The 21,527-nt window shown below is 38.6% G+C and overlaps 3 protein-coding genes and 1 long non-coding RNA gene across 11 annotated transcripts in view; 3 read left to right on the top strand and 1 right to left on the bottom strand.

The window, feature by feature from the left end:
- The window catches only part of LOC146475188 (tetratricopeptide repeat protein 28-like), a 142,882-nt gene extending 139,533 nt beyond the window's left edge, over nucleotides 1–3,349 (top strand). Inside the window, exon 5 of the mRNA XM_085116160.1 lies at nucleotides 1,440–3,349. The gene's annotated coding sequence lies outside the window, so the exon portion shown is untranslated. The remainder of the gene's footprint in view (nucleotides 1–1,439) is intronic.
- LOC146475177 (uncharacterized) overlaps nucleotides 1–21,527 on the top strand; it is a 275,844-nt gene that overhangs the window by 27,737 nt on the left and 226,580 nt on the right. The gene's annotated exons all lie outside the window — the stretch shown is intronic.
- The window catches only part of LOC146475179 (uncharacterized), a 453,604-nt gene that overhangs the window by 276,534 nt on the left and 155,543 nt on the right, over nucleotides 1–21,527 (top strand). The gene's annotated exons all lie outside the window — the stretch shown is intronic.
- Nucleotides 1–21,527, bottom strand: part of LOC146475184 (uncharacterized) — a 186,470-nt gene that overhangs the window by 57,687 nt on the left and 107,256 nt on the right. The gene's annotated exons all lie outside the window — the stretch shown is intronic.

Genomic DNA, 21,527 nt, shown 5'->3' with positions numbered 1-21,527 from the left:
CGCTAAAACGACTAAGGGGGCGAAGAAACTGTTTTTGGCTATTTGATTCCAAATTCTTTTAAACTTCTTATTCTCCTGAATACGAAATCAGGTCAGCAGTGAGCTCTTCGGAGTACGTGGATTTTACCGAGGTCACAGCATTGGTTTAAGGAACCTGTTAACTACCAAGCGCTTGACCAATGATGGAAAGAAAACGTCCAAATTGTGTGAGAGAGACTTTTAAGTTCATTCGTAGAATCATTACCAGGATGACAAAAAGAAAAAATCTTTTTTGCCGCCTCGTTTTCCCAATTTGTTGAAATAGGTATCCGTTTCTCAGTGAATCTCTTTCTTCACTTTTTCCTTGGCCAGAATTTCTTTGGAAGGAAATAACAAGTTGATTATGCTACTGGATTTAATCAAATCTAAAATGAAATAGTACATGTCGTAAAATAGTTCGTCAGTACTAGAATTTGTTTCTCAATAGATTATCTCACAGGTTTTCCTTTTTTTTTTTATCCTACAGAGCATTCAGGATTTAATTGACCAGGAGATGACCTGCTGTAGAGTAGTAAACAAACCATAATTGTGAATCATTTTCACATCCCTGGCAGGTAGTATTATCTTATAAGCAAGTATTATAATTTATTTTCTCAAGATTTTGTTACTGTCTTATCCTTATTCTCTCAGAGCACATAAAACCAAAATTTCAAAAAGAAAACCAAATTTTACTTGTTAACTATTTAAAGGGTAGCTAAACTGCATTAAACCTTGTTTAACATGGATTACACACGACAAATTTCAGTATAAAAGGGCCTGGCCATTCTTGCTAAAAGTGATCAGTCAGGTAGCCTTCTATTGATTTTACAGGACCGTTCTACGACTTGAAAACCTTCGAACTTGCGCTCTTAAAGCCATCTCTACATGGAAGAAATTCTTTTGTTGTACTGATGATTGTACCGAAGTTTACCTGAAAATTGAACATGACAAATGGGCCTGTCCAAACATATTGATATTTGCTTTCAATTCGTTTTGCTAACATTGAAAACATTACATAAACATCACATGTTACGATGTCTAAAGTTGCATTTTAAATGCCTGCCCTTTTATGGTGGAACTTCTTGTTTATAATGATTGTAAAGATTTTTTGGTGTATATATATACTCCTAAGAAGCTTAAAAACTTTTATAATTTGAAATGTCTGTATTTTTTAAAGTTCCTTTTCATCATGAGACCTTGTAATGGTGTTCCGTTGATCGTAACTAGGCTAAACGAGCCATGTTTCTTGTTGGCTAGGGTCAAGTAAAAGTTAAGGGAAAAGAAAAGAAAAGAACTTGGCCAACAATTAGTAGAAAGCTTTTGTTGGACAATCTGATTTGCAGGGCTGACACTAAGCTGAAGCCATTTTTAATCAGACAATATTTTAACTAGACTAGCACTAGTACTCTTCAGCGCCAGAGTTAGAATGAGAGAAAATAACGGCTCTACGAATTTCGATTTAAACGTAACGATGAGAATATAATTATTAACTAGAGTAGACATATGCTCAGTTTTCATGAAATGTTTACAAGAGCTTATCATGCAGATTGTGTTCATACACATGTACAGCTATTTCAGTAAACGTTATCGGAAAGCTTAAGTGACAAGACCTCAAGGTGATATTGGTAATTTATTGAAAAATTTACCAAACTCGGCTACGGCTCATCCCCGCGGAAAATAAATGACAGTGGCGAATGTTTATGGTGTTTTGTCTGTGGCAATGAAAAATGCGAAGTTACAGCCAAATTAGAAGATTTACAGTTACCCATACTAGTTTTTGGCCCTGTCGTGTAATCTTGAGGCCTTAAAATCCGACAACGTTAGTTGAAATAGCTGTATACAGGGGGTTTATGTTCATTTGTCGACTGAAACACCTGGTGATGAAGTTTTACTCTTGTCAATGAGGTAAGCCTCCCTCACTTTTCGGCGGGAGGCGTTCTTACTAGTTCAGGGTATATTTTGAGTAAAGTTCGGTGTAGGTTAAAATGTATTTATCCAAGAAAGAAAGCGAGATTTCGAGGAAGAGCAAAGTTCCAAACTGCCAAAGCGATAATGATGAATTTTTGATATGACAGTGCCCTAATTTTCTTATGACAAACTTTTTCGAGCGCGGTACAAACTCAAATGAAGGCACTTCTTGTGAGTTCCCAAAAAAATAATTTTTGTCTTTTAATTAATTCACCTAAACATTTATAAATCACAACTAAAGGCTAGAAAAGAGGTTTTATTCAACGTTCATGATGAAATGACGGATGGTCAAACATCTTTTACAAATCGAGTTACCAAAAATAAACGCTTGGGTTACTTCTTTGGGATCTCGTATTTTACTTATATTATCTTATCTAAAAGTGAAAAAAAAAAAAAACATATTTATCCGCATTTATTGGAAGCGAGGTCTGCAAAGAGCAACAACTAAAAACACTCTTGTTTTACAAATATTATCGGAATATTTGATGCGTGTGCGTCAAACTCATTCGTTTTGAGAAATTTCAATGAGAGCAAATAACGCTGTTCGCTCAAGCGGTATCTTGCACATTTGTATTAAACATTTGAGCAATTATTTCGGGTTTTTCTTATAACTAGAAATATGTAGTTGCCTTTGGTGAAGGGAGAAAAATTAATAAAAGTATTTTAGTGCGTCGTAAAGCTTATCTCAATCAAACAATTTCGAAACAAACTTAACTTTGTATATGGCCAGACGTACGCTGGACAACCTATCTTTGTGAACAATTTGTTTTTTAACTGAATAAGCGACTTCAGCTGTCGGGTCTGTTAAACGACTCATTAGTTTTAAATAGATTTAGCTCATTTCTGTAACCTTTAATTGAAATATTTTTCGAAAGAAACTTGGGTTGAATCCGTATACACTGATCTAACGATTTACATTTTCTTATCGGAATTCTGACTCGAAGATGTTTTGAAGAAAACAAAATTTTGCGCAAGTTAAATTGAAGATTATTTTATTCACTGGTCCCCAAACAGCTGATTTCAGCTTGCTTCTGCAGAATAGAGAGATTTGTTATACAGTATAACTTGTTAAATGCAATAGGCCATTTCCGAGTTACTTCGAACCTCAATATGAAAGCGAGGTTAAATGCAAAGCTTTCCATACGAAAACTAGTTTTGATTGCGGCTATGATAGGAAACTAATTTTCATATCAAAAGCTTTGCACTTAGTCTCGCTTTTATAATGAGGTTCAAAGCAACTCTGAATTGGCCTATTGAGCATTCAATTTTGAGATAAATACAGGGCAACTCGAATATAATGTCATTCTCGTAAGGCACTTGTAATCCTAGGGTGAAGAAGAGAATAAAACTTTGAAGACGCTAACCTCTTGCGCTGTGATCTGTTTCTAATCTGAATTGCACTGCAACACTGGGCTGGTTTGTTTACGCGTGAAGGGAAGTCTGGCGCACGTAACTCAACAACATTAGATGCTGCGAAAAAAAGTAATCAAGTTAGTTTTCTCTTTAGGTTTTTGTGGTTATCTGCATTCGCAAAGTCCGTTTATAGGCCGTTAGAGGCCTTTTTAAAATATTTCATATTTGTATTCACAGATTTATTGCTTTAATGATACAAATGGGGCGTATCTCAGGTTGGATGGTAAATAACTGTGCGTGTTCTATACAGAACTGTGTTCAGAGAATTAACAGAAACTGTGAAAGCCTAGAGGCAAGTGTTGTATTCCACGCCATCTTTCCACAAACAAACAGAATCAACACCTGTGTTTATTCTTCAAGCTTTTAGCCTCATAGTACAATGCAGAAAGAGGAATTTCTGAACTGGACTTTCTTGGAAAGATAAGAGAGATTAATCACCACGTTTACGGCAAACAGAAACGTGAGATTCGTGTTTACGTTTTCTTGAAAAAAAAAAAATTAGTACATGGATGTAAATAGTGCAAATCATTCTGGCCTTTCATGCTGACGGAAGACTACTTGTTTCTTCCGAGAAACTGATTAAAGCAAGTGGCAAATGTAGGATACATATGGTTACGTGGTCATCTTTGGCCGTTTGCCGTAAATGTGGTGCTCAATCGATGAGAAATTTCACACGGATGACCTCTGTAAACCTGAGCACTCAGCAGTTAATTAGAGATAATGCGTCAAATTTAAGTGGGTTTATATAGTTGAGTTAATGTAGATGTGTTTACATGTACAGGGCGTTTACCATTTGTCAAGTCTAGTTTAACCATACCGGACATTTTGCGGTTACACTCAAAACGCTTATTTTAGTCGAACGAGTATTTCTAAGAGTACGAGTATTTATCGCGGGTATAAGCCGACATGTGGAGTCGTTGATTCTTGTACTTCTTAGATAAGAATAGCTGCGCTGCAAATTAAGTAAGTCACTATGAGTGTTTTCCATTTGCCAGAACTGGCCGGCAACACCGTCCAGTCTGTAAATCGAATGTGTCATTTTGAAGGAATGGTGCTGCAAAATCTTGAAAAATAATCACTCAGAAAATAATGCGTGCTATTTTATAGAAATTCGAACGACTAGGACAAAATTTATCCTTCAAATTGGTTCGATCCGTTTACAAACTCACCGGTCTGGCTGGACAGTCCTGACAAATGGAAAGCGGCCTATGACTGGCGTTTTTCTTTGCCTATGATATAGTCGGTAAGACGCGACAAATGGTGGACACTGACCGGTGACTGAGTTTAATGCAAGTGGGTGACTCTGCATGTAACTGTAGTTACTGCCTCTACGATTGATAGCAGTTAATAAAAATATTGAAGCTTGTAACAACTTCTCTGCTTACCTCTCTAAGGCTAGTCTCCTTCGCAGCCGTTATTAGGGTCGTCACGCAACGCTCCTCCCCACTAACCCGTTAGTGGGGAAGAGCTTTGCGTGACGACCCTAATAACGGCTGCGAAGGAGACTACTCTAAGGCTAGCTTTTAGCTTTTCACAACAACAACAACAACAACAACAGTAGAAAATTAAACAGCCTTCGTTGTAATATCGGCTGTATTCTTCAGAAGTCTTGCTATCGACTTCTTCAAATTTATGTCTTTTCTCTTTGGTAATCACAGCGTACCTGCTTTTAAAACGTTTTTATCGAACTCCAACGAGGAACATTGCGGCGAGTGGGTAAGCCAAACATATAGAACGGGGCCCCAAGTGTTCAAAAAACGGATAATTCTATCCAGTCGATAAATCGCTATCCAGCGATAAAATGTGCTCCAACCAATCCATATTTATACGCTGGATAAAGACACCCATTAGTTGAACAACTGGGGCCAGGGGTACAGAGACAGGCCCCCTTGGAGATCCTCCCGTTTATCCCGGTTGGAATTAGTGCTTAAGCTTTGGAGGAGGCCTGGGGTGAGCTTGGCGACATGGACTGTTGCCCGACAAATTATTTGAAAGAAATACAAAAAAGCATTTACTCTCAATATTTTAAACACTTTTGTTGTTAGACAACTCGAATTTGAGGTTTGTAGGTTTGTTAGACAGAAGTTTTCTACTTTTCGTTCTAGCAAGTCTTGCACCTTTTACACATGGCTTTATGCACGTTGCACAAAATGTCGTCGGCTGATTAAGGACACACAACTTCGCCTTTTTTAAAAAATTATGCTATAATTATGATAAGGTTTTACATAAACTGGAACACTGCAAGAACACAGGAAAGCTAACAGAACATAAAAAAATTGCGATTTAAACTAAAATTTCGTCTCTAAGGTGGTTTACACTAGTTTGATACCTTTTTGAGTTCGCAAACTGTTTAACATTCAAATAGACCTTTCAATAGGCCATACTAGTCAAACTACAACCATCACTTAAAAACTAGCTTGGTGAGCCCCAATTTTCTACTATCGAGTTGTAATTAGAAACAACGTTTTGCAAAATTTAACACACTTTGTAGAAAGGGGCTCAAAGCCATCTACAAAGTGTTTTACATTGCAAAAGTTAAATCAGTACGTCTTAACAAGCGTTTCTGGCAGGGGGAAGGGATGTGGGGGGTTGTATTGTTTCCATTGTTTGACTGTTGGGATTGGGGCTGGAGTGAAAGCGAAGAAAACGGAGGAAGTGGTCAAACAGCGAAAAGCGTACATACCCAACGGAAATACTTCCTACTCAGGGTAGCTTAAATAGCGCTGTTCTTTCTGCACATGAATTCTTTGGATCCTTTTTCCGTTGATGGCCCTCAGTAAGGTGAAGCGCCAACGTTTTCTCTTACATAACCAATGATAATATACAAAGCTATAATAATTTTATTTTATCAGTTTTTCTCTTCGGTAAAAACAAATTCACGGTCACTTTACTTAAGGGACTGTAATTCAGGGTGTTCAATGCTTTGAGGTGGTTTCTTTTAATTGCCCGTTACATTAAGTTGTAAAAACTGTTGTTGGTTAAGAAAACCACCGTTATTAAAAAAGTGTTCAAATTGAAAAAGTTTCAACAAGTAAACACACCTTTCTGTGGGCCATGCTAACAAACTGCAACTACTTTCAAAGTGTAAAGAGATGCATTATTTTCTTACTTTTCTAGCCTTTCCAGCCTCTAAGTTTCCAATTATTTCAGTCACTCGCCTAAAATATAACATTAACGCTGCTACATTGAGACCGTGAGAACTTCTCCTTTCAAAAGTATTATTTTCAATGGACCCTTGTAACCTATAGGTGCATTCATTTTAGGGTGATCATGAGGACATTGTTCTGTTGTTCGTTCGTTTGTCCTCTCGACGAACCATTTTAAAGACGTTGCAAATAATACAGGTCGCCCCCATTGAGAAGGATGGGTTAGGTGGTTCAAAAAGGCTTTTTCTGCTAAAGCTGGTCTGAAATCTGAATTTCTTACATTAGAGCGGTTTAATGTTGAAAGTAGTTTCCTTCGCTTTGGCTTTGCTCGCCACTTTCTCAGCCAAGGAGAAACCAAAAAATCAAACCCAATCATCACCTAGCAGGCCTGTAGTGAAAGGGGGTGCGACGGGTGCGCCTGCACCTCCCCCCCCCCCCCACCCCACCCCAGTGGCTGCGGACGTCCCTTTTTCGTTGATCAACGATTTAAAAAAAATGGATTGATAAAAAATATAGGTAGTATAGTTCTGTTCTGATTCCCTGTTAGTGTAGCAAAAATGAAATAAATAAGCACAAAAATATATACCGTCGATTGCATCTACCCGTGAACGCACTGGCCCACAAAACATGTTTTTAAACGTAAACGTCTTCAAGGGTGTACGTTTCAGGTGTTTAACTTTGAAGTTATCCTGCCCAATTAAAATGTGAAGTTCTTATGACGGGAGGTCGATAAAGACATGTATCTTGATCTTTACGTCCTTCTAAAGATTTGCTGTGCGATCTCAACCACTAGTTGCGAATGCGAAAGAAGTGTAAGTGCTCTAAGACGGCTACACACTTATAACAGTGCCAGCATGACTTAAGGGAACAATTCAAATCACGTGACCTGGACATTTGACACCTTCAAGAAACAGCAATTGCTAACCTTCACTCCAACTCAGGGTTATTTTTGGTATTGCAGAATTAGTGTCATTGCTTTGGCCTTTGGGTCAGTTCTTTGAGTTAGGGTTAGTTTTGGGTCAGAGTCGGGGTTTGGGTGTCGACTAGTCACGTGAGAAACCTTCTCATCACACTGCAACACCCTAGAGTAACTAGGCATACGGTGGTGTGTTTGTTAAGCGAAAAAGAGTTTGCCCTGAAAGGTTAATTTCAAAACTGACCACCCCCCTGACTTGCACTTTGGGCTTTGTTTTGAAATGGAGCTCTTGAAGGCTTGTACCAACTGCTTTCTCAAACTAAGTCCTTATTCTTTGCTTAGACTAACACAAAACTTTCTAGTGTTACTAATACTAAAAGCTACCACCAGTTTTCGGAGTCTACGATATCGAAATGTGAAATACAATGGAAAAAGAAAATTTCATTAACCCTTCGCATACTAACAACGCATATATGCGTCGAAAACACCGTTCTGGCTTCTATGAATTGCTTCTTGTTTAACTTAAGCTACAACGTCATGATAATGTGTGAATGACACCAGCTGATGTATATTTCCATCATCAAACCCAGCAAATCGACTACGCCTCCCGATTTTCGCTGCATATCACCGTTCGTTTGGCAACAAAGTCCTAAATGCCAATTGTTCGGCCAAATAATAACATCAAAAATTACACTTATTTATCGTCAATTTTAATCCAAATAATTTGTTCAAAATTGAAAAGTCTATATTTACAGCAAACCTCAAGGTCAGACCTTGGTATCTGACTGGAAGTTTTCCTCTCAACGCTTTCCGAGGGCTATACTTCAGCCATTTTATCAGACCCAGTCTTGCGTATCTCACGTTGCCTCGTTTACGCCCGAAGAGAATTCTGGGTAATTCAGCCATAGCGCGAGCGTAGAACTCCTGCTCTTTCCATTTCATAGTTTTTTTATAAGTGTCGAGCCACCCAGTACCACCAGCAAAATTTCGAATCCATTGAATATTTTACTACTCCAAACTCGCCCAAATAGCCTTGGCAGGTCCTGGAATCCATCCACAAAACGGCCAGAGAGGCAACTTCACTCGTGGGCCTCCATGTCTGCTACACAGCATGTTTGGCGACTCAGTCAGCATGAAATCACCTCTCACCTCTGTTTTCTTTCAGAGGATTGCCTCTACCCACATTCCAGCTTGATGATGCCAGAATGGGGGTTTCTGCAGAGGAAAATGGCTCGAAAAACACTTATAAAGCGATGATTTTACCAGATTCGTGCTCGTGCACTCGCTCGAAACAAACAACAACCGTCACTTGCATCACGTGACAATTTAGCCTGAGCCCACAGTTTCTTAAGACCGCAGATATTTTTAATTCATCTCCATTTATGGAGAAATTAAGTGGCTCAGACTATTTATTGCCAAAAAGTCATTGAAAAAAATACCACACACCTAGGATTTAAAGGGTTAAGAGAGGCTCTCTTCACTGGCCCTTATGCACATTCACTATCTAACAGACATTGATCTGGAAGAAGCATTTGATCTTTTTGCTAACAATTACCCAAATCATGATCATCAGCACTGCTGATCATCATGGTTTCTTTTTACCGCTCGAAAATAAAATTCGTATCTTCTCGCTGCCGTGAGAAATCCCGGCTCTATATCCTGGTCTCCCTTCTGTCTCCTTTGGATCCTTATCCCAAGCACCCCCTTTCCTGAACACGAAATTCACAACAGTTGAATATCCCTTTATTCAGAACAGCTACCGGTCCATGGTCCTTCCAGTACAGAGCTGTCAGTTTATGGAACAGCTTAGATAAAGATCTTAGACTTAGTGAAAATCATTAGGTTTTTAAGCGTAAACTTAAGCGTATATTGCGGGACACTTAGGTATTTATAGACTTTCGATTAGTAATTTTCTACCTTTTATGTATCGTTCTTAAATGTATATATATAATAAATTTACCTTATTTTCATTTTAAACATGATGTATTGATCACCGAAAAGCCCTTCTGGGGAGTGTTCAATAAAGTATTATCTTATCTTATCCTATCTTTTCCTCCCCTCCCCTCCTTCCAAAGGCTCAGGGATTGGAAGTTACAAGTTAGTTGTATTATGTTTTGCTCGAAATAATTGCTTATTAGGAAGGAACGTACCAGAGCAAGCAGAATGAACAGATAAATTACTATAAAGCTTGAGGCATCTACGTATAAAACATGGTAAAACACGCGTGCTAAGTCAGCCGAGGAAGCGCGCAATACGCGCGCGTGTAATTCGGGACCACCCGCGCGCCCGTCACACACTGTGCGTGGCCTTACGTCCAGTCCTCTGGCAACTTCGGATAATATGCTTGGTCGGCGTTTCGATCTTCGGCATTCGCATTTACACTTTCGCCGGCTTTGTTTAATCCGCCGTCTATGGTATTCTGCGCTTTTGGTTGCTGGTTAAATTGGAAGCGACCCTTTGATAAAGTGGTAAGTAATAAGTTGAAAGTTAACGTTCTCAAAATGTAGTGAAATCAAGCTTGATTATACGAAATTCAGTTGTCTGTAAATTTTGTTTGTTTTGCAAGCGTAATTTTAAGACTTTCTCGTTTCGGCAGTTTCTGATATATTCCCTCTACGATCTCTATAAAATCAACGATCGAAAATTATTGTTGTTAAATGGAAAACACCCATTTTATCGTGGCTTAAAGGTTTTGAAATCGGTCGCCATCAACGGCGAATGACAGTGCTGTGTAAGGGCCACCAATTCGGTTTCAGGTTCAGTTTATTTACACTTGGATATAGTATTTACAATATAGTATTGGCGATAACGTAACAACACGTTTTCTTTCTCATTTGAATGAGGAAGCTATTTCAACAACTTAAATTCTTCACTCAGACATTGAATCTATACACAGTAAACAATGAGGCGATTTGTTTCTTAGAAAACATTACAAAACCTCCAACGGGCATCTCAGATACCAGATATTCCTCGCGAAGCGAGGGCCAAAGGCCTGAGCGTAGCAAGGTTAATAAATTTGTCGGGCCGAGCGGGCCCGAGCAGAGCTATACCGGGCGAATTCGAGCGAAAAATATATTTATATATTTCGTTGAAGGTGTCCGCACTGTTGCCTAGAAACAGTGAAAGACAAAGTATGAATGACGTCAGACTGTCTGGCGTCGTCTGTAGCGAAATTTGCATACATTGGGAAAGCTTGCGTGCCGGGTCAAATTTTAACTGCAATGTTCACCAATATTCACTGGATAGAGAATTATCTCTCCAAAATCTCTTCCCTTTCTTCCAGAAATCTTTTTTTGTGAAAGATTACATTGAAGAAATAACACGTTTTGTAGCCGCAGTAAAATAATTTTCCGTGGGAAATAAATTCATCGAACACGACAGCGCTTCACGCACGTTGTTCATTTCGTCGCGTCAGGAATATTTTTTCAACCGCAAACTAGCCTGTGGAGCCTCGAAAAGACCATGCTCATAAAAATAGTTGCTATGTTCAGAAACCTTTTAAGCTCCTCATTTGATGCTACAATACGAGTAAAGAGGGCTTTCCACCCAGCCCCAGCTTCGCGAGGTTTTGCGAGTAACGTATTTCTAGTTATTCATGTACTCAGAAACGACTTCCGTATTTCGCTTTCCATTTAACGCAAGCGAATCCTGTGTTCTTGGGGACCGTTCATTTTTTATGAGCATGGGGGGGCTGGTGGGATTTAGGGGGGGGCCACGAGAAAAAAAATGGCACTAAAGGGGGGGGCTACCAAAAAAAAATGAGTGAAAGAGGGGGGGGTCACCAGAAATAATTGGCTAGTAGGGGAAATTGAAAGTGGCTCAACACAGAAACAGATGAAGAAATTGAATATTATTTCAATTTTATTTAATGCGATTTTCCTAACCACTTTTAATTTGTTTTACATACTGAGGTCGAAATCTGCATTTTATATTAACAACAACTGAGGAAATGAAGCATATCTGTTGGAAAAGCAATAATGAATATAAACTGAGGTAGACACCTATGTTTGTACAAGTTCAAATTAATATAAAAACGTATCAGTCTCACTATTGAATCATCCTTGGGGGAGTAGTTTTCTACAAAGTGGTTGTACTCTGAACTATATCAATAGATTGTTTAATGTTCTTTTTAATAGTACTCACTTTTATAAAGACTGTTGATTAGTAAATTATTTGAACCCAGGAGTATCAGTAGACTCAGTAGTATGCCGTAGTGTGAACATCCAGATTAGTTTTAATAATAGAACTGTTGTTGGTGACTTCAGTTGACGGTAAATCTGAGCCGTAAGCCATCGTCAGAAAAGCTTGTAACTGTCATTTTTAATAGCAGTACTTTAATATCCAGGCGCGTAGGAGGGGGGGTTCGAGGGGTTCGAACGAACCCCCTTTACAGATCAGTAATGGCGGAAGAAAAAGCACTTAATGAGGAGGTTGAACAATTACATGAGGTGTACCATGCGAGAGAGTAGAATGTCTGCCCTGGTTCTAATGCATATCAAATATGATATGCCTGTCAATTTTGACGAGATAGTCAATTTGTTCGAAGGCCTACACCCGAGAATGATGCAGTTTACCAGCTTGGTGTATGACTATCAGAAGATCGAATAGCTATCAGAACTCGACAGGGCGCGGAATGTACATTGAACTTTCTTGTTTAAGTTGAAACAATTTTGCCGTAGGAATGATGTATATAGCTCAAAAAGCTGCTGTAAAACAAATTTGTGATTTGCCTAAAATGGGTCTCAAAATGCAGGAAATGAGGTTTCTGGGAACCTAGATTTTCAAAAATTTCCGGGGGAGCATGCCCCCGGACCCCCCTAGTAAGCAAGATTTGGGGCTCAACGAACACCCCTATCTAACCCTTACCTACGCGACTGATATCTGTGCGTCCGCTGTTTTTTTCTGTTTAATATGACTCGTAATCGTTGATTGGTATGCTTCGATCCGTATTTTGTTAGTCAGATCTGTACGTGTATTAATTGTTTCTACTCGAAGGGGAGTAATTTCACGTTAACCATTTGCTTGATTAATTTTTATAGTTTCTTTGAGAATCTAAATGGAAATTTAGGGTTTGTCGTTGCCGTAAACGTGTTGCTATCTATAAAACGTTTTTTTAAACAAGAGAAATCTTTACCTAAGTAGAGAACGGTTACTTGTTAATAGTACCGTAAAGAAATCACAGTAACAATTACGTTTATCTTTGATATAAACAGTACATAAGCGTTTTGTTAAAGTTAGGAGTATGATTTGTTTCTGGTTGGGCGGGAGGGGGGGGGGGGGGGGTCATCAGAAAAAAATAGTTCTGCTTGGGGGGGGCCATGTGGAAAAAAATTGCATGCTAGGGGGGGGTCATACAGTTTCGTAGTGGCAATTAACCAAATCCCACCAGCCCCCCCATGCTCATAAAAAATGAACGGTCCCTTGGTATAAAACAATGCCTCGATCGCTACCCGAATTAAGTAAGTATGCTATAAATATGGATAGATTCCGGGAAAACCGATATTTTTTTCATGCAGTTTCTAGTAATAGGCTCAGTCGGTGGATCGCGTGACAATTGTTGTATTACTAGAAATACGTTACTCGCAAAACCTCGCGAAGCTGGGGCTGGGTGGAAAGCCCTCTTTACTCTTATTGTAGCATCAAATGAGGAGATTAAAAGGTTTCTGAACATAGCAACTATTTTTATGAGCATGGTCTTTTCGAGGCTCCACAGGCTAGTTTGCGGTTGAAAAAATATTCCTGACGCGACGAAATGAACAACGTGCGTGAAGCGCTGTCGTGTTCGATGAATTTATTTCCCACGGAAAATTATTTTACCGCGGCTACAAAATTAACGTGTTATTTCTTCAATGTAATCTTTCACAAAAAAAGATTTCTGGAAGAAAGGGAAGAGATTTTGGAGAGATAATTCTCTATCAGTGAATATTGATGAACATTGCAGTTAAAATTTGACCCGGCACGCAAGCTTTCCTAATGTATGCAAATTTCGCTACAGACGAAGCCAGACAGTCTGACGTCATTCATACTTTGTCTTTCACTGTTTCTAGGCAACAGTGCGGACACCTACAACGAAATATATAAATATATTTTTCGCTCGAATTCGCGCGGCTTAGCTCCGCTCGGGCCCGCTCGGCCCGACAAATTTATTAACCTCGCTTCGCGAGGTACAAAGAAGGATCTAGAAACCCCTTCCGTATTCCTACGCTTTCGCTTTCACGAATTCACTGTTTATGGAATTATTCCCTTTGATTGCATTATTTTCAGTTAAAACGGCGAGGTCAGTTTTGAGTAACGGGTAAAGCAATAAAGTAAAAATTAACGCTTAGAGAACAGTGAAAATTGTGATCTACAGGATTCACAGACAATGTCGATGGCGTTTATTGAGCATGTATAGATTTGAGATTTACTCCGACTTCGCCGTTTTTCTCTAATTACGCTACAAAAATGATAAGCTTTCACATAAATTAGAACACTGCACAAGGAGAAGAAAGCCTACAGAATATGAGAAATTGCGATTAAAACTAAAATTTCGTCTCTACGGTGGTTTGCGCTAGTTTGAAGTTCGCGAACTGTTCAGCATCTAAATAGGCCAGCAGACAAATAGACAAGCAGAATAGACAGATAAATTACTATAAAGTTTGAGGTGTCTATAAGACATATTAAAACAGGAGTGTTTAGTCAGCCGAGGAAGCGCGCAATAGACACGCGTGTAAATCGGGACCACCCGCGCGCCCATCACACACTGTGCGTGGCTTTGTGTCCAGTCCTCTGGCAACTTCGGATAACATACTTAGTCGGCGTTTCGATCAACGGCGTTCGCATTTACACTTTCGCTGGCTTTGGTTAATCCTCTTTCTATGGTATTCTGCGCTTTTGGTTGCTGGTTAAATTGGAAGCGACCCTTTGATGAAGTGGTAAGTAATAAGTTGAAAGTTAACGTTCTCAAAATATAGTGAAGTCAAGCTGATTATACGAAGTTCAGTTGTCTGTAGATTGTGTTTATTTTGCATGCGTAATTTTAAGACTTTCTCGTTTCGGCAGTTTCTGATATATTCCCTCTACCATCTCCATAAAATCAACGATCGAAAATTATTGTTGTTGTTCAATGGAAAACACCCATTTAATCGTGGCTGAAAGGTTTTGAAATCGGCCGCCATCGACGGCGAATGATAGTGCTGTGTAAGGACCAGCGATTCAGTTTCAGTTTCAGTTTATTTACACTTAGATATAGTATTTACAATATAGTATTGGCGATAACGTAACAACATGTTTTCGTTTTGATTTGAATGACGACGCTATTTCAACAACTTAAATTCTTGACTCAGACGTTGAATCTATACACAGCAAACAATGGGGCGATTTGTTTTTTAGAAAACATTACGAAACCTCGCACGGGCATTTCAGATACCAGATAATTATTCATGTGCTCAGAAACGACTTCCGTGTTTCGTTTTCGATTAAACGCAAGTGAATCCTGTGTTCTTGGTATACTACAATGCCTCGATTACCAACCGAGCGAAACCGCAGTGCGCTATAAATATAGATAAATTCCGGGAAAAACGATAATCATTTTATGCAGTTTCTAGTGATAGGTTTAGCAGGTGGATGGCAATTATTGTACTAGAAATACGTTACTCGCAAAACCTAGCGAAGCTGGGGCTCGGTGGAAAGCCCTCTTTACTCGTATTGTAGCATCAAATGAGGAGCTTAAAAGGTTTCTGAACATAGCAACTCTTTTTATGAGCATGGTCTTTTCGAGGTTCCACAGACTAGTTTGCGATTGAAAAAATATTCCTGACGCGACGAAATGAACAACGTGCGTGAAGCGCTGTCGTGTTCGATGAATTTATTTCCCACAGAAAATTATTTTACCGCGGCTACAAAACGTGTTATTTCTTCAATGTAATCTTTCACAAAAAAAGATTTCTGGAAGAAAGGGAAGAGATTTTGGAGAGATAATTCTCTATCCAGTGAATACTGATGAACATTGCAGTTAAAATTTGACCCGACACGCAAACTTTCCCGATGTATGCAAATTTCGCTCCAGACGACTCCAGACAACAATCTTACGTCATTCATACTTTGTCTTTCACTGTTGCTAAGCAACACTGCGGACACCTTTAACGAAATATATAAATATATTTTTCGCTCGAGTTCGCGCGGCTTAGCTCCGCTCGGGCCCGCTCGGCCCGACAAATTTATTAACCTCGCTGCGCGAGGAAGAAAGAAAGATCTAGAAACCACTTCCGTATTCATACGCTTTCGCTTTCACGAATTCGCTGTTTATGGAATTAACCCTTTTGATTGCATTATTTTCAGTTGAAACGGCGAGGCTTTGAGTAACTGGTAAAGCAATAAGGTGAAAATTAATGCTGAGAGAACAGTGAAAGTCGTGATCTACAAGATTCATAGTCAATGTCAATGGCGTTTATTGAACGTGTATAGATTTGAGATTTGCTCCAACTTCGCCGTTTTTCTTTATTAACGCCACGAAAATGATAAGCTTTCACATAAATTATAACACTGCACAAAGACAAGTAAGCCAACAGAATATGAGAAATTGGTGGTTTGCACTAGATTGACACCGTTTTGGAGTTTGCGAACTGTTCAGCATCCAAATAGGCCAGCAGACAAATAGACAAGCAGAATAGACAGATAAATTACTATAAAGTTTGAGGTGTCTATAAGAGATATAAAAAAAAGTGTTTGGTCAGCCGAGGAAACGCGCGATACACACGCGTGTAAATCGACACCACCCGCGTAACCGTCACACGCTGAGCGTGACTTTGTGTTTAGTCCTCTGGCAACTTCGGATAATATGATTAGTCGGCGTTTCGATCTACGGCGTTCGCATTTACACTTTCGCCGGCTTTGTTTAATCCGCTGTCTGTGGTATTCTGCGCTTTTGGTTGCTGGTTTTATTCGAAGGGAGCTTTTGATCAAGTGGTAAGTAATAAGTTGAAAGTTAACTTTCCCAAAATATAGTGAAGTCAATCTTTTTTTTTTTTTTCTGCACAATCTCCCTGTTTTATTCGCACAAAGAATTTGCTACAAAACACGGAAGGGGAAACTGTGACGAGACCTTTTTTTTTTTTTTTTAGTGTAGTCAATCTTGATTATACGAAGTTCAGTTGTTCGTAGATTGTGTTTGTTTTGCATGCGTAATTTTAAGACTTTCTCGTGTCGGCAGTTTTTGATATATTCGCTCTACGATCTCTATAAAATCAACGATCGAAAATTATTGTTGTAAATGGCAAACACTCGTTTAATCGTGGCTTAAAGGTTTTGAAATCGGTCACCATCGACGGCGAATGATAGTGCTGTGTGAGGGCCAGCGATTCAGTTTCAGTTTCAGTTTCAGTTTATTTACACTTGTATATATTATTTACAATATAGTATTGGCGATAACGTGACAACACGTTTTCTTTCCCATTTGAATGACGACGCTATTTCAGCAACTTAAATTCTTGACACAGACATTGAATCTATACACAGCAAACAATGAGGCGATTTGTTTTTTAGAAAACATTACGAAACCTCGCGCGGGCATCTCAGATAGAAGATAATTATTCATGTACTCAGAAACGACTTCCATATTTTGCTTTCGATTAAACACAAGTGAATCCTGTGTTCTTGGTATACTTCAATGCCTCGATCACCAACCGAACGAAATCTGTTTGCTATAAATATAGATAGAATTCCGGGAAAAACGATAATCTTTTCATGCAGTTTCTAGTGATAGGCTTAGCAGGTGGATGGCAATTATTGTATTGCAAAGAAAGATCTAGAAACCACTTCTGTCTTTATATGCTTTCGCTTTCACGAAGTCGCTGTTTATGGAATTATTCCTTGTGATTGACTTATTTTTAATTGAATCGGCGAGGTTTTGAGTGACTGGAAAAGCAATAAGGGGAAAATTAATGTTGAGAGAACAGTGAAAGTCGTGATATACAGGATTCACAGTCAATGTCGATGGCGTTTATTGGACGTGTATAGATTTGACACTTACTCCACTGTTTCCTTTTTCTTGTACGATCGCCTTACAATTCTTGTAAAGTCTCTGCTCTAAGATAGTTTAAGATGGCTGCTTGTCTCATGGAAACCATCTCCTGAAACATTATTTAGTATCTCTTGAGATCGCTCGTCGTTAAGTTTTATTTTGGTAACAGTCGTGTATCCCAGGGTATCGCGGTGCATCGCTTTATGGCGTGACAATATTCGAATTTTTAACCCAACCATTAATTTTCGCGCGATTTCATTGGCTACTTTACGTCACGTGGTGCAAATTCATAAAATTTCATATTTGGCCGAGATGCGAATATTCATTTTTCGGACAATCGCTCAGCCGCGGACATTATCAGCTGACATACCAGCCGCCTAAAGACGTTTATTTACTAAATAACTTCTTTCGCATTTGTTTTCGCTTTCAGAGCGAAACTACCGATCTTGGTTTCCTGAATTTTTCCTGTAATCCTGTATAAACGAGTGCTCAGTAATAAGATGAAGTCAAAGTTATGAATAAAATTGTGTAATGGTGGTTGTTGTTTTGCAAGGCAAAATAACTATAGACTTTGTACTGCATCGAATTCTTAGCAAACATTTTTGGGAAACGGTAAAGTGAAAGGACACGTACTTTCTCAATGAAATAACGGCATCATTTTATCGACTCTACTTGGGCTTTGTTATGAGTGATATGCATATAAATAATGCAACGATATGTGCTTTAGACAGCCTTTCAGAAGACTCTTAATGGAACCTCAGCTGAGATATTTTAATTTAACAATACATTATTTATGCATGTTTAATATATGGACGATAGTTTAAACAAAGAAAGATTAAAGATGAAGAAAGATGAAGATTCTTGCTTCTTACAAAATTAGAGTACAGTTTACCAAACCCTTGGAAGGATTCTGTCACCTCGCGAACGGTAAGTAAGAAATAAATTTAGACCGTTAATCGCTAAATTTTCTTGCTGAAAAAAAAAAACTTCCTTTACAATCGTTGATACTCACAAGAAAAACAGGCGTGGAGTGGATAACGGTTTCTGTTGCTTTACTGTTTCTCCTGTGTGATGGTGATACGTTCCTTCCAGAGGATATTGTCGCACAGTTTTCGGCAAGCAACCTAATTTAATGGCCTAAGCTTCCACAACTCTCCTGTAGCTCATTGGTAGAGTATCCGCACTAGTAATCGGAAGGTCTTAGGTTAAACTCCTGATAGGAGCATTCGGATAACGTAACCTTTTTCCGAGTTTGCCTCGGTCACTTACTGAATAATAGGTCATTCTCATTTATTCACCAGGCTTAAAATATTTAGTCATATTTATTCCAATACGCATATGTCATACATGACATTCAAATCCTAGCCGTATGCAGGATGTTTGTCCCATGAACCTATTTTAATGGCATAAGCTCCCACGAGTCTTCTGTTGCTCAGTTATAGAGCATCGGGACTATTAATCGGACGGTCTTAGGCTCGACTTCTGATAGGAGGACTCGGATTTCCTTTTTCAGGACAGATATGATAACCGATTAATTGTAATCCGTTTTATCTAAAATACAGGAAGTAGATTTGTTTCCAGCAGTACAGTGACTATAGAAAACATGGGTTTCGACTAAAGAAAGGTTATATTTATCTCCAATAAAGTTGAATTACTTTTACTGAAGTAGCCTCTTATATTTTCTGGTCTATCTCCCTATATATTTTTGGTAGAATATCCCTAACAACGCTTCGTTGGATTCAGAATTACATCGCAAGCATTCGTTAAGTCTTGGTAACCGAGCGTCCTATTAAAATCCTTGGCACGGCCGCTAAGCGCGTAAGCGTTAACCATTAAAAGTAACTGGGCGGGAAACGATTTAACCGTTGCTAGGAGATTTTTAGCTACTGGCCAATCAATGAACTGAAAATACAAAAGACATTGTTTTTCAAATTCACCGGCAGCTGGTTACAGCAAAAGTAAACTCCTTCCACCCCCTGCTGGTTTTAAAATGTAACAAAAAGATACCTCTCTACACTGAGCAAAAGAGTCGAAAACAATTTTGAAATATTAAACACACATGTGACTGGAAAGATATGCCTTGGCTTTGAAATATGCTTAGTTTATTGGTTTAATTTAGGCCTAAATGGATATTGAAATCGATGACAGATGTTCAAAGTCAGAAGACAAACGGAGCAAAAGGTTGCACTCATAACAATTTATTTCAAATATTACTTGATGCATTTCAGTCTCTTGCTAGCTCGAGTGAGCTCGAGCGAATGGCTTAAACATCGGATGAATTTGCTGCTCTATCACGGCATTTCAATTACTGACACTTCTGATAAGCTTAGAGAGATAAAGCAAGTTACATTGCAACAATCGTAACAAAACAATTTAATTCAAACAATTCCAAAAACCATCTTTCAAGCGCTGAACTGGAGGATACGTATTTAAAGTAATTATACTTTTCTCTAAACCTGGAAGGGAGTTAGTTAGTCGCTCCATGACACAGCATTACAAACAAACAACGAAATAATCCGGTGAAAACAGCTTCTAACTAAACACTTACAGTAAAAACCCGCATACAAGAACATGTGAATTAAGAACACCTAGGCTGAAATTTGGTAAAAAAGGAGCATATGTATAAGAACACATTCAGCCTGAAATTGTCCTTATATATAAATTGTTCTTATATATAAAAAGTTTTCCCTTTTCAGTTTAATACAACAGTGGCTCTAGCGTTACTGTGGTATTGCACTAAGATCTCTGTATAAATGCTAGTAATTTCACTTGCTGTGTATAGCAAATGTGCAACAACTGTATTTAGAATTAAAAGTCTTATAATCCCTTACATTTTCTTAGAATTAAAAAATTAAGAACACTTAAAAACACTTTCAGGCTAATTTCACCTAAAATACCCGATATATAAGAACCCAATCAGCCCGAACCCCAAAAATGGGTGTTCTTGTATGCGGTTTTTTACTGTATCTCAAACTCGTAGCACTCTTGTTTCCAGTTTCTTCTTACGAGCCTCGCACGATTGATCGAGTTTGGTTCCTACCCAGGGGGGATTATGAGTTAACGCTCGCGCGCTGCACCTGCACCCGCGCGCCCGTCACCCACTGTGCGTGAGCTTGTGCCCAGTCCTTTGGTAACTTCGGATAATATGCTTAGTCGGGGTTTCGATCTACGGCATTCGCATTTAAACACTTTCGCCGGTCTTGTTTAATCCGCTGTCTTTGGTATTCTGCACTTTTGGTTGCTGATTTTATTTAAAGCGACCCTTTGATCAAGTGGTAAGTAATAAGTTCTCAAAATATAGTGAAGTCAAGCTTGACTATACGAATAATTATTTCAGTTCTCTGTAAATTTTGTTTGTTTTGCATGCGTAATTTTAAGACTTTCTTGTTTCGGCAGTTTCTAATATATTCCCTCTACGATCTCTATAAAATCAACGATCGAAAATTATTGTTGTTAAATGGAAAACACCCATTTAATCGTGGCTTAAAGGTTTCGAAATCGGTCGCTATCGACGGCGAATGATAGTGCTGTGTAAGGGCCAGCGATTTAGTTTCAGTTTCAGTTTATTCACACTTCGATATAGTATTTACAATATAGTATTGGCAATAACGTAACAACACGTTTTCTTTCTCATTTGAATGACGACGCTATTTCAACAACTTAAATTCTTCACTCAGACATTGAATCTATACACAGCAAACAATGAGGTGATTTGTTTTTTAGAAAACATCATGAAACCTCGCCATGCATCTCAGACACCAGATAATTATTCATGCACTCAGAAACGACTTCCGTATTTCGGTTTCGATTAAACGTAAGTGAATCCTGTGTTCTTGGTATACTACAATGCCTCGATTACCAACCGAACGAAATCAGTGTGCTATAAATATCACAGTAGATAGATTCCGGGAAAAACGATAATCTTTTCATGCAGTTTCTAGTGGTAGGCTTAGCAGGTGGATGACAATTATTGTATTACAAAGAAAGATCTAGAAACCACTTCCGTATTCATAAGCTTTCGCTTTCACAAATTCCCTTTTTATGGAATTATTCCTTTTGATTGCCT

The sequence above is a fragment of the Pavona decussata genome, unplaced genomic scaffold (assembly GCF_977016875.1).
Source record: "Pavona decussata unplaced genomic scaffold, jaPavDecu1.1 SCAFFOLD_85, whole genome shotgun sequence".
NCBI lineage: Eukaryota > Metazoa > Cnidaria > Anthozoa > Scleractinia > Agariciidae > Pavona > Pavona decussata.
Note: the sequence above shows the minus strand (reverse complement) of the source record. Positions and strands in the feature narration are given on the sequence as shown.